The sequence below is a fragment of the Dromaius novaehollandiae genome, chromosome 4 (genome assembly GCF_036370855.1).
Source record: "Dromaius novaehollandiae isolate bDroNov1 chromosome 4, bDroNov1.hap1, whole genome shotgun sequence".
In the NCBI taxonomy this organism is placed as follows: domain Eukaryota; kingdom Metazoa; phylum Chordata; class Aves; order Casuariiformes; family Dromaiidae; genus Dromaius; species Dromaius novaehollandiae.
In genome coordinates, this window is record NC_088101.1 from 78,052,386 (window position 1) to 78,068,821 (window position 16,436).

General features: G+C 42.1%; 1 protein-coding gene across 5 annotated transcripts in view; it reads right to left on the reverse strand.

The window, feature by feature from the left end:
* Positions 1-16,436, reverse strand: part of SH3BP2 (SH3 domain binding protein 2) — a 93,688-nt gene that overhangs the window by 32,261 nt on the left and 44,991 nt on the right. For 2 of the 5 annotated variants that reach the window (XM_064511507.1, XM_064511509.1), the window contains exon 1: positions 7,323-7,468. The exons of 1 other annotated variant lie outside the window; for it this stretch is intronic. The gene's annotated coding sequence lies outside the window, so the exon portion shown is untranslated. Of the gene's footprint in view, positions 1-6,485; positions 6,649-7,322; positions 7,469-7,529; positions 7,675-16,436 lie in introns of those variants that run through there. 2 more of the 5 variants (XM_064511508.1, XM_064511510.1) reach the window with 2 other exon arrangements.

Below are 16,436 nucleotides of genomic sequence, written 5' to 3' on the forward strand. Positions count from 1 at the left end.
TCTCTAAGTACTGTCAGAATCAAGAACGAGGAAAGTAATTCAAACTCCAAAATACGCGTTGTTTTTCTGCAGCATGTCAGGACTAATCACTTAGCTGGAACTCGGTAATCAGTGTTTGGTCAGGGTGTTGGAAATAAACAATCTAGCTATAAGACAAGACATAAGCAGTAACATAAAGGCAGTGATCCTGATACTACAAACTGGATCCTTTGGTAGATTTCTGGTCTGGATATTATTGATGCTATTCTGCTCTGGGTGTGAGCAGTTACTCTCTAGAAGTCAGTCTGAAGACAGACAGTGTTATTTTTTCCACTCTTAGTTGTACTGGAGTTGACACTTGGTATTTGAGTTTTAGCGTTATGGCAGCACTGGTGTATGTATGCAATACAGCATATTGCAGTATTGCCACATAGCAGATCTTCTAATAGTTGGTTTCCAGTAAAATGAAGTGATTGACCTATCTCCACTCTTTCTGTCATGCCGCCAACATTGACAAACTTCTACTAAAATACTACATTCAAATGTAGTAACATCATCAGGATAGGAAAGAAGAAAGCAAAAAAATCCACAAAAAACTGACTGTCATGATTCTCCTCGGTACTCTGAAACAAGACAGCAACTCTTACAAGGAATCAATCATATGGGAGAGTGGGGGGGAAGGGAAAGGGAACAAACAAACAAAACACACTAAAAAAAGGATGACAACTTTCTTGCAGCCAGAATCAACCCACATGGCAAAAGGCAGCTGCTCCAAAGTCCGTGAAACAGTCGTCTCCTTCACTCAGCAAAAAAGGTGCTCTGTCTATACAGAAACTCATGATTGAATTCTGCTTCTGAATTGAAATAACTGGATGACATGTCAACTCTGCAGAAGTGCCTAGAACCTTGGAAAGATATTTATCATATTTAAGAAGAACATAAATGTTGCCTACTACTAAATTGGAGTCTTGCTACTTTTAAAGCTCCAGCTGCTATGTTGAGAGATTTTAGTTTCTGGGTTTTTAAAAGAGCTTGTTATCCTTTAAGTTAGAGGAAAGACTGAAAACATGCAACACATGTCCTGAAAGAATGTGAATAATAAATGCTTGCATCTTCTTGAAACATATAAAACTCCCTCTTTTCAGGGGCCTTGTTCATGACCTTTGCATACTTGTGGGTGTTCCTGCCAAATGAAAGAACAGAACTGTAAAATTTTGAGAGTTTTACTGATCAGGAATATTAAATTTTACTCAGCATAGCCACCAGATTTTTTAAAAATGATTAGCACTGTTATTTTGCCAAACTGTTGCTTCCATATGAGTTCTTATGGAAATTGCATGTTTCTATTTCAAGGAAAATATCTGGAACGAAAGGTTTCCCATTTGAAGAGCCCTTACAGGCAAGTTCATGATTAAGTGCATAAATCCATGTTTCTCCTAGCATTCTCACTTATGGTAAAGTTGAAGGAATAACGAAACAGAAGTCTTTGTTAAATACATTCCACTAACTTTTATATTTGGGGTTTGTTATATATATACATATATATATATATATACACATATATATATATATACACATATATATATATACACACACACACATATATATATATACACATATACACATACATACACACACACAGTGTATATATACAGTATATATATAGTGTGTGTATACATATATATACACACATACACACACAGAGCACTGAAACCATCAAGAATGCTAGCGAAGTGTTTTACAGTGACATATGCAACACCTCTGTGCACACCTGTGCCAGACAAGATGATTTTGTATACATGAACCTAGTAAGTACTTTAGTTGTGATGCGTGCTACATCAACAAGCATACAGCAGTCATAATCTGATTACACGAACCATTGTGAAGCTTTTGTAAAGTGATCTCAACACTACATAGAGATACAATTTTCCAAATGTCCCATGAGAGAGAGAGAGGGAGAGAGCGCAAGAGAGAGCGAGCGTGCGCGCCACTTCCATGATGTAAAAGTCTCTTAAGGCACCTAAATCCCTCTGGAGATAGCAGGCATTATCACAGTCATCCTTAAGTGCTCAGATACCACAATATACTGTATCACTGCCTACATAAATTAGATACTTCAAGTCTGTCACTATGAAGAACAGAACCCAAAACTCCTGGCTTTCTGAGCTAAAACATCCATGGAAATAATCTGCAATTACAATCATAAAAACAAATCTCACTTGCAGTAGAGCAGCTGTATCTAACTATGGAAAAACAATTTTTACCCTTTAAAAACGTAAGAATCCAAAGCTAGCATGAATTGGGACGTTCCTTATTCAACACATTAACATTAGAAGAGTACGAGGGGAAAAAAAATAGAAAAAAACCCCTTGCATTTCCTGAGAGACAAAATGTGCCTCTTGATTCAAATGTACCTACTGTCCTATTAGGACAGAAGCAGTCCTGATCACGTAAGATTAATGATGCATGGTTTGTCAGTCAATGCTATAACTTAATAAAAATCCAGAAAGCTGTAACAATAGCCAGTTTAACAGTGACAAGTTTCAAACGTAACAAAGGTGAAGACAGGAGTCTCCTAGCCTTCTTGGAGTTTCATCAGCAGCCTTTCCGAAAAGATAAGATTGTAAGGAAGTAGAGGTCTGCTCTCCCTACCCATAAGTAACTATAGATCGAAGAAGATTAATCTGGCAATGAAATTCAGCAAGCAGCTACTCCTAAATTTAGCCAAAGATATACTTACTTCAGCCAGTTACCTAGCTCAGCTCTTTACAACAGTTTTAGCTGACCGATCTAGAACATCCATCTTCTGTGAAGCTAAGAATTGCCAGAACTTCTTTATGGAAAAATATTAGACAGCACCCTAGGCTCAGGTTAGATGTCCCTGAATTAGTCTGATTAAATTAATGTGTGACTGGGAGGGACAATACAACAGGAATCCTTACAATAGGAATCCAAGCTATTCTCTTCCCTGGTCCTCAAAACAAGTTTTGGAGGAGATGAAAATAAAAGTTTTCCATGGATGAGTTTTCATTTCTGAATGGAAGACTGCACTCTATGCTGTGACTATTCTGCACTTTACATCATATTTAAATATATTTGTGCCAAAGATTCAAAGATGCACAACCACTACAACGATCCCTTGAAAGACTTAAGAACCATCTCATTACTGTGAGGGAACAGACGTGCAAGTAAAATAAATAGATCACTTCAGTTATCAGTGTGACTGGTCTTATGTATGCTGAGCTAAAGGGAGAACAACATTTAGTCTCTTTCATAGGAAGCCATGTCTTTGCATTCTCCCCTAATTATTACTTTGCCCTGTTTAAAATTCATCCCTTGCCCAGGGAAAAATAGTTTTCAGATTCCTGCATGTGTTAAATGAAATGTGCACTGTTTTTAACAAAGGAATGAGAACTTTCAAAGCGGGAGCTTATGGATAAGATAGCATTTTTGTGATGTTGTATTCATCTAGTTCAGGTGGCTGCAGAGGCAAGAGTGAGAAAACCTTCACACAGGTCTTGGAGAAATACTGTGGAGACATGTTACCCCTAAAAGGGCAATGCCCTGAGAATCCTGTTATCTGATGTAGTTTAGTCACCTATCTTAAGCAAGCAATCTGATGATACATATGCTTCTAACATGTAATACTGCAAGTAATTCCTTAAAGTTTCATAACAATGATACACAGCGTAGCAAGAAAACCACCCCCAAAACAAAAAGACAAACAAAACCCCCCACCCACACCCAGAACTTCAGTGTCTTGAATCCTTTTCTCAACATACTACACAAAGCGTAACTTATCTAGACACTCTAGCAAAAGATGAGAGGAAGATGCTTTTATTAGTAAGAGTTTGCGATGGTCATCCGTAAATGTTACAGGAAACAGAAACCACATACGTGCATGTGAAAATAGGTAGAAATGCATAGTTTATTTACTATCATCCTTACAAAAGTTTATCATTTCTCTCTCGAATTACCTCAAAAAGTTTTTTTAAAGTCTCTCAGTGATTACCAGACTCCCAGCTCCTTTCCAGAGAGTGTTTGTTCTACTACACTACAAGTTTAAAAACAAATGTGAAGCATTCTCATCAGGAAATGCATTCATGGAACCAATTCACAAAAAAAAATAAAACAAAATAATAAAAATCCACCGCACACTACAAGAATGTCCTAGCTATGCAAGAGAGGAGCAGCAGCCTATGGAGGTCTAGGAAGCAATTTTTTCTCCTCTCTCAGAAATCAGGAAACATACCACCCCTGAGAAAGAGGCCGGGTAGTTGCTTCTCAGCCTTTTAAGACTTAACAGTTTCCTCCTCGTTCAGTCATTTGATGTTGCTGCATCAAAGATCTGTAGAAGGCTCTATCAGAAGACTAAATGCATTGTGGGAGAATCATTGAATCAACCAATACTTGCAAATCCAAACAAAACCAATTCACCCTCAAAGTCTCCTGCTAACTCCTATAAGGCAGCATCATTGTTTTCAGAGCTACCAATCAATTCTTCTGAGACTGAGCTTGTGTCAAGTTTCCTATGAGGACTTATTACCATAAGCCAAGATCCTGATCCTACAATAATACAGACGAACAGTTTTACAAGTAATGGGGTTACTTACATCTGCAAGTACTTTCAACATCAAGGCTTACGCCAGCAACGATTAACTGACATGATACTTGCAGGGCTGCACATTCCAAACTTATGAAACTGCTGGATAATCTGACAAAAGAGTAACCCAGTGTCTAACAACTCATGCCAAACTGAAAGACATGCCAACACTAAGACAACATATCAAGTTAAAACTCATGCCCTATTACTGCAATCTTAATGTATTGGAAGAAGTGCATTGACAATTTAAGGGCGATGAGTTGAAGAGCAATCAATGTGACCATGAAATTTTATGTCAAAAACACTTTTCCTGCAGGTAAAGTGACAGACGTGTATGCGCCTTTTGGTCTGAACTTGGTTTTTCATGTTAGTGTTCCGACATTGAGCAAGATAAGTTAACAGCTCTAACGTGTTTCCATTTCTACTTAGTATGCACTAACCCAAGTAACTGCCATGTTTGGTTTTTCCACCAAAGGAGAATACTACTTGTCCTCTGAAGTAAAAAAAACGTAACTAGGAGACTTTTCTTACCACCTTTTCTCATAGGTTAACCTTAAGTTTTCTAACAAAGTTAGACTGCAAGTCTGGACTTAAAAGGCCAGAGGCACAGGTGTTCATCTGCTTGTGGGAGCTTACAGATTCATGGTAAACTGATTAGACGACCTCAAACACAGAAATTCTCACATAGACAGTCCTGCCTGTTGTGCCTGTAATTTTATTCATTCTTACCAGTGAGAAAAAACTTGAAAAAATCTTTTCCAGAACTGGTTTCTCTGCATCTCCCTCCTTTACAAATTCCAAAAAAGCTCTTTATTTTTTGGCCTTTTTAGCATGAAGTTGTCATGCTTTGTGGAGAAGTTTATGGAGAGCTGTGAGATTGTAAAACAAAAAACATACAAACAGGAAACAGCATTTAACCCACCACTAAGCTGACCCAGTAGTGACTCTTTGGTAATGGAATATTGGCAAGAGGTTTCTATTAATCAGCTCTCTTGCAACAGCAAGATGGCTCCAGAATACAGTAACAGGAAGGGAAAGAAACATGTGTTATGCTTAAAAGAAAAACAGCAAGTTAATGAAAGAGGTATCTGAACGAAAGAAACTGCAGAGGCTACAGCTACACATTCCCTGTAAAAATAAGATTAAAAATAACAGAAAAGGTGTATAATTCAGATATAAATTTACTTCATATTCCCATCCCCTGGGCCATAAACCACTAAGAGCAGAAAGAAACTGCTTTTAAATGAAAGCAATTGCAAGAAATTGAAAAGCTTTTCTAGTTTCTTTGAGCAGAAATTGGCTTTTCACAGCAGGAAGCATATCAGTTTAATATAGCTAATTTCATACTGGAAACTGAAGTCCTGTCTGTCTGTACAGGCCAGCCAGAGCACATACACCAGCAGGAGAGGCTCTTCGACACTTTCTCAGCAACTTTACCTCATCCATAATGATGAGGTTAGACAAGGCTCAAGTTCAATCCCACTCATTCTTGGCTAGCATCACGAAGAGTGACAGAAAACATGTTACGGAACAGAGAGAGGGAAACCTTTACCTCCTATCTCAATTCATTCTGGACATCAGTATATTTAAGTTGCTACCAGTTTGCACTAGTCTTCCATGCTCCTTAGTGATTTAAGTAGTAAAAATCCGTAAGTAGAGCAGAACCTTCGCATATAGATGAATGGGAATGGCAGACCTAGACAGAGAGGACAGTGTGTACCACATAAGGGTAAGAGGGCTTCCAAGTTTGGAAGGGCTTCAGGAAGAGGATACCACTACAAAAAACACTGTTAAAGATGCATCTTTACTCCATTGTTCATCTTTAAAAAGCCTTGCCTCATCCTTTAACATACGGCTTACATTATCATTGGAAACATACTAGGAAATTATTGTTGATGCTTACAAGACAACACCAAAGTCTGCAGCTCAGAATAGGCTGGGAAACAGTACAATTCTTTCCTCCTTTCCTTTCCAAAGGAAAGTTCCTGCATGTTTTTTCCTGCAGAGCCTCCCCTTCTCAGACCGGTGGACTCACGCGGCTGAACTGACTCTGTCCCACCTGTCACCTGCAGACACCGAAAGTAGGGAAAGCAAAAAAGCGGCGCTGTGCCGAAAGTGTTGGCGTTTGGGTGGCCAAGCAGCAGGACGGAGCAACGCAAGGAGCCCTCCCTCGGTCCTCCTCGGGGCAGCAGAAACAGCTCCCTCCCCAGACTGGCCGTGACAGCTGCTGGCTGCCCAGAGACACAGCGCGACACCGAGGCAGAGCGGAGCAGCCTGGGCGCCGGGCAGCTGAGGGGGCGCTGGGCTCGGCCCGAGGCGCCCGCGACGGCGAGCCTGGGCCCGGGCAGCGCGGCGGATCACCCCGCAGCCCCACGGCGCGCCGCGCGGCACGAGGCGGCTCCCGCGGGGCTGCGGCGTCGTTCGGGCCCCCGGTGACTCACTGGACTTCCCCGGCGCCCGTTAGCGCCCCGCGCCGAGTCGGCCAAGCGGCGGGGGGGGGGGGGGGGGGGCACGAAGGGGCACCGGGAGGCGCGCGGAGCCCCGTCCCTCTCCCCCCACGGACGTGGGCCCCCACGGGGGGGCGGGGCCGGGCGGGGCACCTCACGCGCCGACCGTTGCGGGGGGGCGCCGACCGTTGGGGGGGGCGCCCCCACCCCTCCCCGCGTGCCTCACGGAGCCCGGAGAAGGCGATGGGGGGGGCAACGGGGAGCACCGCCGCTGCCCGCAGAGGGGCTCTTACCTGGGCAGCGCCGGGGACGCGGCGCGACCCGCCTCAGCTCCGCCGGCAGCTGCAGCCGCCGCCGCGCCGCCCTGTCATGCCCGCGCCGGGCGCACAGCGAGAGCCCGGCTCCCCGGCGGCCGCCGCGCCCCGCGCCCGCCCCTTCCTTCACCTGCCGCCGCGGGCCCCGCCTCCCGCCGCCCGTGGGGGCCGCGGGGCCGCGCCTACCTTCGCCGCCGCGCCGCGGGAGGGCCGAGCGGCTGCGTGGCGGATCGGCGGCGCCCTGCCGGGGCGCGGTCGGGAGGCCCTCGGCAGCGGCTGCCTCCGCCTGCGCGGCCGCCGGCGGGCGCTGGGAAGGCGGCCCAAGGAAGGGGCAGGAGCTGCGGGGCCCCGCCGCCGCCCGGGGCTCGCCCTGCGGCGGAAACGGCTCTTGGGACCAAGGTGCATCGGGCCGGCGCCAGGGGGCCTGGGTCCCCCCCCGTCTGCCGGGAGCTGGGGCTGGGGCAGCACTGGTAGGAAGGTGGCTGCGCATGGCGCAGGTCGCCTGTACTGAGGTCCACGAGGAGCAAGTAGAGCCGCCTGCTCCGGGCGCAGGCACGGACCCTGCGTGGAGGCCATCTCGGCCCTGCGCGAGTGCGACTGCCCCAGGGCCTCGGCCAGCGGCGCTTGGCTTCGAGGCAGCCCAGGCCCCGCCAACCACGCGAGGCCAGGCCGGCTTCACGCCTGCGCCTTGGGCTGCCGCTGCGCCCGACTCCCGTTTCGGCCAGGCTTCCCCATATCCGTGCCTGCCAAACCCCGCTACTGTGAAGCTTTTCCATCACTCCAAAGGACGTTACGTGGTTGCAGAGGTGCTTGTAAAGTGAACTGAAAGTTGGCCTTAAAAAGTGACTTTTAAAACTTGATTAAAAATTCACTTCGTTCTACCTTGATTTCAGTATTTTGGATTTTTTTTCTCTGTTTTCCTCATATTACTTCTCAGATTTCTTGTTCGAACTGAAAAAGTGATAAAATGTTTTAAGATAAGATGAGCAGAAAATTGAAAGATTAAAGTGATACTTAAAAATATAAAGCATCTAAATTTGAAAAAACTTAGCAAAAAGCTATCCAAGAAAAAAAGTTCAGCAGCTTAGAATTCATTTTTTCTCTTCTTGTAAAAATGAGATATACAAAGTAATACTACTATTGTCAGTTTTAACTCCGTTTACATTTTTTAACAAGAATGTAACTGAAAAAGAGCACTCATTAAGGCAATACTGCTATCTAAAACATTGATCGTTGTATAATTCTGCAGATTCTTCTGCCGATTACTCAGCTAATATTTTCATTTAGTTTGAAAGCCTTTAACCTTTACAATGGCGTTAGAATGGTTTCTGTGGTCAGAGAACATGTTAGTGTGACGCTACCTACGAATGCCATTTATAAGTATCATCCTTTGTGTTTCACAGCATTTCAAACTGTGGAGTATCAAAGAGAATCACCCTTCTGAATACAAAAAGGGTAGTGCTTGGTCTTACAGGGCTTCATCTATTTTGGCATAAATGTTTTAAGTACAACAGAGCCTAGCAAAACCAAGCTAGGAAAGGTGTTGAGCCTTGACTGATTTATAACACAAATATAGTGCTGTTAACAGCTACTGTTTGGCTTGAAGGACTAAAGAAAAGTACCACTTCTGAGTATAAGGAAGTAATTGCACTGGCAAAACCTGAGAAAAATGTAATTTCTTAAACTTTCCCAAAACATGCTCCGAAATCATCTCAGCTGCAGCTGGCACCAGCTATTACCCTGGCCTTAGCTTTCTCTTGTACAAAGACTGCCAGCTGTGCACAGCTGTGGGCAGGTTGTATAATATGACTAAGTCCGGTTTGAAGACGGAAAGCTGGAAAGCTCTTGATGTGCACCACTTCCACTGACTCCACCATGAGTTCTGTGTGAGGAGAATACCCTGACTTTGTTGGTGGAAATTACAGCATTTATTTCATGTCTGGCTGAATCCAGAACGTTCGGTCTCCAGAGGAGAAAGATTAGTGCACTGCAAATGTTAAACTAAAGCGGGTGTGGGGAACCTTCATTTTGTTGGCTGAATACGTTCTGTGACTTCATTTTATATGGTACGGCCCATGATTAAAATCAGAGTGTATGTTATTACTGGATAGCAGAGTATGTCAATGTGTGGTCTGCCAAATGTGTTGGAAAGGCACATTTGGTCCTTTGCAAGGAACAGTATGCCCCACTCCCAAAATGAAGGCTGAGCTGACTAACCTTTATACAAACTGTATTTTAGGGTAATGTGAAAGTAATGCATATTTTTAACTGTAAGTATATATTATTTTCTGATAGTAGCTTGCTTTATCTCCTCATGTCTTCTATCAGTGCAGCAATTTTCTTTCATTCATGATAGAGCTGTCCCGTCCCGTCACCAGCTGGCCAACAGTGCCAAGAGTCCTTCACTGCCTGCTTGCCACTTTCTCTAGCATCATCGGCCTGGAAGAGACCTCTTGGCTCCTGCACTGGCTGCACCACGTCCCACACTTTCTTTAATGAACAGGGTAACTGAGATCCTGCCCCATCCCACTAGAAGGTGGAACCAGAACCTCACTGCTTCGGGAAACTTCAGAATTTGCAGCCTGATTTTATCCAGAGCAATTTTATAGTCTGTTCATCTCCATAGCCCTTCTATATATCTCTTCTGAATTGAGTTTGTTCTTTTGTACCTAAAAGTACAAAGCTTTCTGTGTGACCTAAACTGCACACAGCTTTCCAGCTGAGAGTATTGGAATACTTGCTTGTTCCTCCTGGAAACACTGTGCCCAATACCTTGTTGGATCACAGTTGCATAATGTCAGCAGATCATAATTATTTTACTTATTATTCATTATTATTTTATTTATGATCTTGCTGTTTAAACTGATGAACTCATTGCTTATATCTGGTTTTTACCAGTCCACAAATGCATTGTATACTATTGAGTTTATATTGTAGTCATCAAAATCACCCAGTTATTTTGAATTGTATTCTCTTCTGCAATGATGAAACATCCCAACTTTATCAGTAAATAAAATGAGCACTTTTCCTTCTAAAGTCACAAATGAAAACAAACAAATATGCTGTTTAACCTATTAGCACCTATTAGCACCCCAAGATAAATGCTTGAATAACTGCATTAGCGATTTCCTTCCAGCTTGATTCTTCCTTTTTCCACAAGTAGTTATTGCTGGTTTGGCTCTAACCAGATCTTTATCAACACTACATCCCCATCTAATTCATAGGGCACTTTATCAAATATTTTTTAAAAATCGAGCTGGATTATGGTGTTGCCTTCATCTTAAAAATCTATCTTCTTGTCAAAGAAAGTTGTCAGATTACTCTGGCATGGTCTACTTTTGGGGGAAAGAAGTTGCACTTTACCCCATTTATCTCTATAATTACTTTTTTCTTTAGAATTTGTATATAACTGAAATCAGATTAAAGGGACTACGAAGTATGAAGATGATTTCACCTCTATTATTCTTAAATACCAAATTTGTGCATCTCTTATTATGAAAAATAGCATACGATTTTCAGCTGAACTGGATTCTCCTAATTTATTAGATTTATTAAAAGATGGATTTATTAAAATACTATAGATTTATTAAAAAATACTTGTTTCTTTCTTTATGATTTTATCAGCCAACTCTTTCAGAATTCTGAGAAAGACACTGTCCCTCACTGCATTGTGGCCCCACTTCCTCTTTCCTTGTTCTCTTTTTATTTATGTGCCTGAAAAACCCTGATCTATTTGTTTTATTTTTCTTTGCATGTCTAATTTAGCTTCATTTTCGGCAGTCTTACCTCCTGACCTCGCGGCAATGTTTACCTTCGCTGATCAATCTTTCTGTTTCTTGCAGAATCTCTGCTTGTTCCTCCTGTCCTGTTTGTGGTGGCTGTCTACCCAGTTTGAACTTCAGCTGCTCTGTAAAAGTTTTTCCTTTGATTAGGCTTTCATATAGTTATGTGGCACATAAATTGTAAAGACAGCCCAGTGCAAATTGTCTGCACCAAACTGAGCATCATCCAAAATGCAAGTTTTATTTTTTTTGTTTTTAATTTTATCAATTACTCTGTAAAATATATGCTAAAACATGCTCAGTCCCAAGAGACGGGGGATTTATGTCAAATTTCATGAGCTTGGATTCTATCTGAAAGACATCAGAGAATTCTTCTACTACTATAAAAATACAGAAGTGCCAGAAGTACCAGTGCCAGAGCTGGTACTGTGATACTAAAAAATGTTCTGCCTTCACATTCTGGACTGGGTTAGCTGTTTAAATGTGCAAGATACCTTGTGGTTAAAATATGCTCAGGTATTTTTCAATCCAGTGTTCTACTCTGGAATCACAGCCAGTTTTGATTTTGCTCCCCGGTGTTTCTTTTAGTTGCTATCACAATCTGGGAATGCAAACTGAAATCACATGAGTCAGGCTCAAGAGACATCACCACAAGAGGCCCTGATGGGGCCTCTCAGTAAAAGTGCAGTACACATAAATAATAACATTTGCTCTGAGAGGTACAAACATTCTAACTGTTCTCCCCACTATTAAAATGACAATATATTTAGGTGTAAATAGGGCACATAGCTGTGTTAATTAGAAATGCCAGAGAAACATGAAAAATATTTAAATTCCAGAGATAAAGAAATCTAAAAAAGAGCAAGTGTTTTCATTAACAGTGTTCTCTACTGTGTTTATAGGACTCTTACCAAGTCTTTGGTAAAAATAAAGCCTTTGGGTTTTATTTTTCCTAGTGATGACAAATACTGCAATTAATTTAAGTTACATAACCTGTTTCAGGGCCCAAGTGTATCCCTGCAGAGACAGAGCAATTCATAATGGATAGAGGAAGTATGCCAGAAAAAGCAAGGCTTCGTGAAGGCATTTTGCCTATTTCGGTCACGATTTCCGGCTGAAACTTTAAGGAAATAAACTCACTAATAATTGTGCAACATACTCAGTCATCAGCTACCATGTCCCTCCTTGTCTTCCATGTTACAGTCTTGCTGATGCACAAGGTGACAGGCAAGTGATCTGTCTGGGGTCATTAATGCTGCTGCCAGCATAGATTATTCCCTTTCTTCTTTGCTGCACTGCATTTGCAGTCAAATCATGTCATTCCTCTCTACAGAGAACAGTGGTCTCTTTTGACTGTTTTTCAGTGTGTTTGTGTTGAAGCAGTTATAATCTGGGTTTGGTGTCTACATAACTGAATTTTGTCATGGGAGATTCAGGGATGTCTATTTTACTAACATATTTTGTGGTTGCATGAATTACCTAGGGAGAAAACAAAAATAATTTTTAAAATGTGAATCTGTAAAAATTCTGGGAAAGCAATCTGTCACATACCTGGTCTTCAGAGGAAATAACCACACTTTGGATAGCTGGGATTTTGAGCCCATATGATTACACTTAAGTGAGGAGGAGGCCATTATTGAGATGAGAAAATTGCATTTTCCTTAACTTGCCTCTTCTTATTGGTAGGACAGATGGACTTTTCCCACATGACCTCATGGGGTTACCTGTGTTCTGATGAGGCAGGTGAAAATCGCCAGTGTTTCCGTCATATCTTCTCTCTGCATCCCAAAATGCAGTAATCAGTTTCATACTGTGTACAATAAACACGAAACTTGCTTATAGCAACAGTGAAACTACTCTCCAGATAATTGCTTTTTCCACTTTGAAACTGAGTAAATGGCATCCACCAGCAGCTGCAGGGGCGAAGAATCCCAAATACCATGCGGCTAAACCTCCGACATACGACTCGTGATTTGAGTGCACCATGCGGTGCTGTGATCTCCTCCTACTCTTTCCAGTCTCTTGCAGAAAACTGCAAAGTAACGGAAATTGTCAGAACAATTCCAGTCTGTGACTAAAATTATTTTCATGTTGTCAAAGCGATGTAAGTTCTGGGGTTGTGAAGTTTCCAGTAGGAAATTACTGCTCACGTAAATAAAACATTTTTATCATGGCTCTGATCAAGAATATGTAAGGGTAGGACATTAAGTCCAGCGTAGGAACACCACCTTTCAGAGCTGTTCAGCTCCAGATGTTCACGAAGACCAAAAAATTCAGTGGCTAAGGGTTTTAATATCACGTCAGGGGATTTAGATCTGAAATCATCATTGAAAGAATAGAAAAGCAGGCATCTCTCTGGAGCAGGGCTGATCTTAAGCATTAAGAAAGGGGAGCAGCTGAGGGCTGAAGACTGCAGCAGTGTCAGAACAGTTCTGGAGAGGGGCAGCCCTCGGCCTCTTGTCTGCTTATGCCTGAAGGAGAGCTGAACTTGCTGGTGGGGGTGGTAAATCGCTAGCGAAGGGAAAACAAAACAAAACAAAAAACCAGGGCTGTTTCCAGCTTTGCACTGTTGGAATGCTACTGTGTAACATCACTGAGTCTCCCTTATCCTGCCCATTGACTGTGCTGATATCCTTTTGCCCATTCTCAAATATTTCTTCATACGTGGACTATATGCTGTATCTCCCATAGTTATCCTTAAATCCTTCATAGATAGCATGAAGACTATTTAATTCTCTTAACTGTTGCTTTCAGCTTCTTTTTAGCAAGCTTGCCCACTTTAAGTAATTATCATTTCAAACTGAGCAAAACTGGCAGATTTTCTGTTGCCTGTTTGGTCCTGCAAGAATGTAGAATCTATTACAGCATACTTTAAAAAGCTGACACAAACCCAAATGAAGAAAATAGAAAAATTAAATGTAAAAGCACAGTAAGATAGGCCAGAACTGTTGTTGAAGAACAACTTGCAAAAAGTACAAAAACTAGCAGTAACTCCTTTTTCAAACACATCAAGAGCAAGAAGTGTACCAGAAAATCGGTAGAGTCAATATATGATTAACGTTTAAAAGTACACTCAGAGAAGATGAGAGCATAGCAGAGCATAGCAGAAAAGCTAAATAAATGTTTTAATTCTCTGAAAAAGTTTAGAGAAATTTCCATGCAAGAAACTATCTTTATGGGAGAGTTATTAGAGACTGTGAGTAGACAGTGGCCAGAACTAGACCATATTCTCCCAAGAGTTCTAAGTAATTATAGCTAAAACTGTGATTGTAACTTTAACAATTGTTAAAACCATCGTTTCACCTGAGAAGTGAAAGGTAATAAATGCGATGACCATTGTTTTTAAAGGTTCTAAGATCCAGGTATAAACATGCAACCCAGACTGGGGTAGATTAGTAACCAAGACTGTAACAAAAGTATTAGGAGAGGCAATAAAGATTATGTGGTAATGAAGTGCCAGCATGGCTCTTGAAAAGAAAGAGGACTTATGCCTCACATAAATCAGCTGGAGTTCTCTAGAGGAATCACTAAATGTGTGGAAGGGAGGCCTGGTTGGATTTGCACAAGGCAGTCAGTGCAGGTCCTCAGCAAAGGCTTTGGAGGAAACTGAGCAGCCCTGACAAAGAATACCTACCTCCACACAGCAAAAAGATTGGTTAAAAGATAGGAAACAGAAGGCAAGGTTAAATGGCCGGTTTTCACAACGGAGGGAAGGCATTTTCCTTCCTTGGGAGTTGGTGCTGGAAGTTGGGCTGTCCACATAGTCACACATGATATGAAAAAAGTACCATAATGCAAAGCTTATTGTGAGAAGGGAGGTGACAAATGTACTAACTTAGTACTATGTACTAAGTTATTTGGTGTAGTAAAGATAAGTGCTGACAGTAAGGAAAGACTTCGTAATACTGAGCAATAGAGCAAGGTGAAACTCCATGTAAATAGCTGTAAAAATGTTCCTAACTTAGCATATAAAATCATGAGCCCTGAGCTGGCCATTACCATTGAGGAATAAACTCTCCAGTGATAATAGATCCAAAAAGCTGGTGGTAAGAGTCAGACTGCAAACAGAACATTTACAAGTATTAGCAAGGGAATAAAGAACAGAGCAGAGAATAGTCTTATACCACTGTATAAATCCATCAAAACCCACATCTTGGAAACTGTGCAGTGCTAGTTTCCATCTCAAAAAGGGTATGTGCTAGCACCAGAAAAGGCTGAGAGACTGGGTGGGTGATGAGATAATCAAAGGAAAGGCTTCCATTCGAGCTAGAGAAGAGACTGCTGAAGGGCTGGGCTCTGTAAGAGGCGGAGCATGAGTGGATAAGAAATAATTTTTCACTTTCTCCTCCAATATGTGGGCTATGGAGACCCCCATTCAAAATAAAAGGAGGTAGTTTTTATTTAAAGTTTGTTTAGGCTGTAGATCTCCTTGCCTCAGGATGCTGTGGATGCTCCGAGTTTAGATGGGGCTCAATGAGCCTGGGCAAGCCCACAGGAGAGAGACCCAGCATCAGTTGTTAAAAACAAAGACCTCACCTCTCCCTGCAGAAAGTTCACCTCTTTCTAGGTGTTGGAGAAAAGGTATCGGGATAGATGGACCTTTCACATGACCAGTACAAACATTCTTACATTATGATTACAGCTCTCAAAATTCATTATATAAATTGTACCTTTGTCATGGTGGAAGTGCCTGGGCTGACATTTCTGCAGCCACCTGATAAACTGTACCAGCAGATTCAGCTGGTTCTTAACACCTGAGCAATGATGTTATATTTTCATCAGGCTCAATCCATTGCCAGCTACATTCAGCATGAATTTTGCTAAGGACTTCTGTGAGATCTAAACGCTCTGCAGTTTTAGCCTCTGAAATGTGTTATCCTTTTAATATACGGTTCCCAGTTTTAGCCTCCGAAACGTTTTATCCTTTTAATATACAGTTCCAAGTCTTGAATTAGAAATATCTGTACACTGGATATGATGACTAAACTATAGTGGCATAGCTGTGTTATCAGGAGGAGAAAGTTCTGTATACAGAAGTATGTAGAAAATTGCCTCGCCCTTCAGAAAGGTGGTGGAGAGGACAGCTATATGTCTCAAAAGGGCACAGACAAGGAAGGGGGAGCTGAAAGTTCCTTAGAAACCAAACTTAACAACCAGAAGATCCAAAACAGTCCTGTGATTGTGACCACTGTGGACATCTGTCCAACAACTGTGCCAAGAATTCAACTAATCAGCAAAAAACACAGCCAGCAGTGAACAAAGCAGTGTTGTCTCCTCGGGGAAGCTGTCTGGTACTATGCAGCCTAGCACT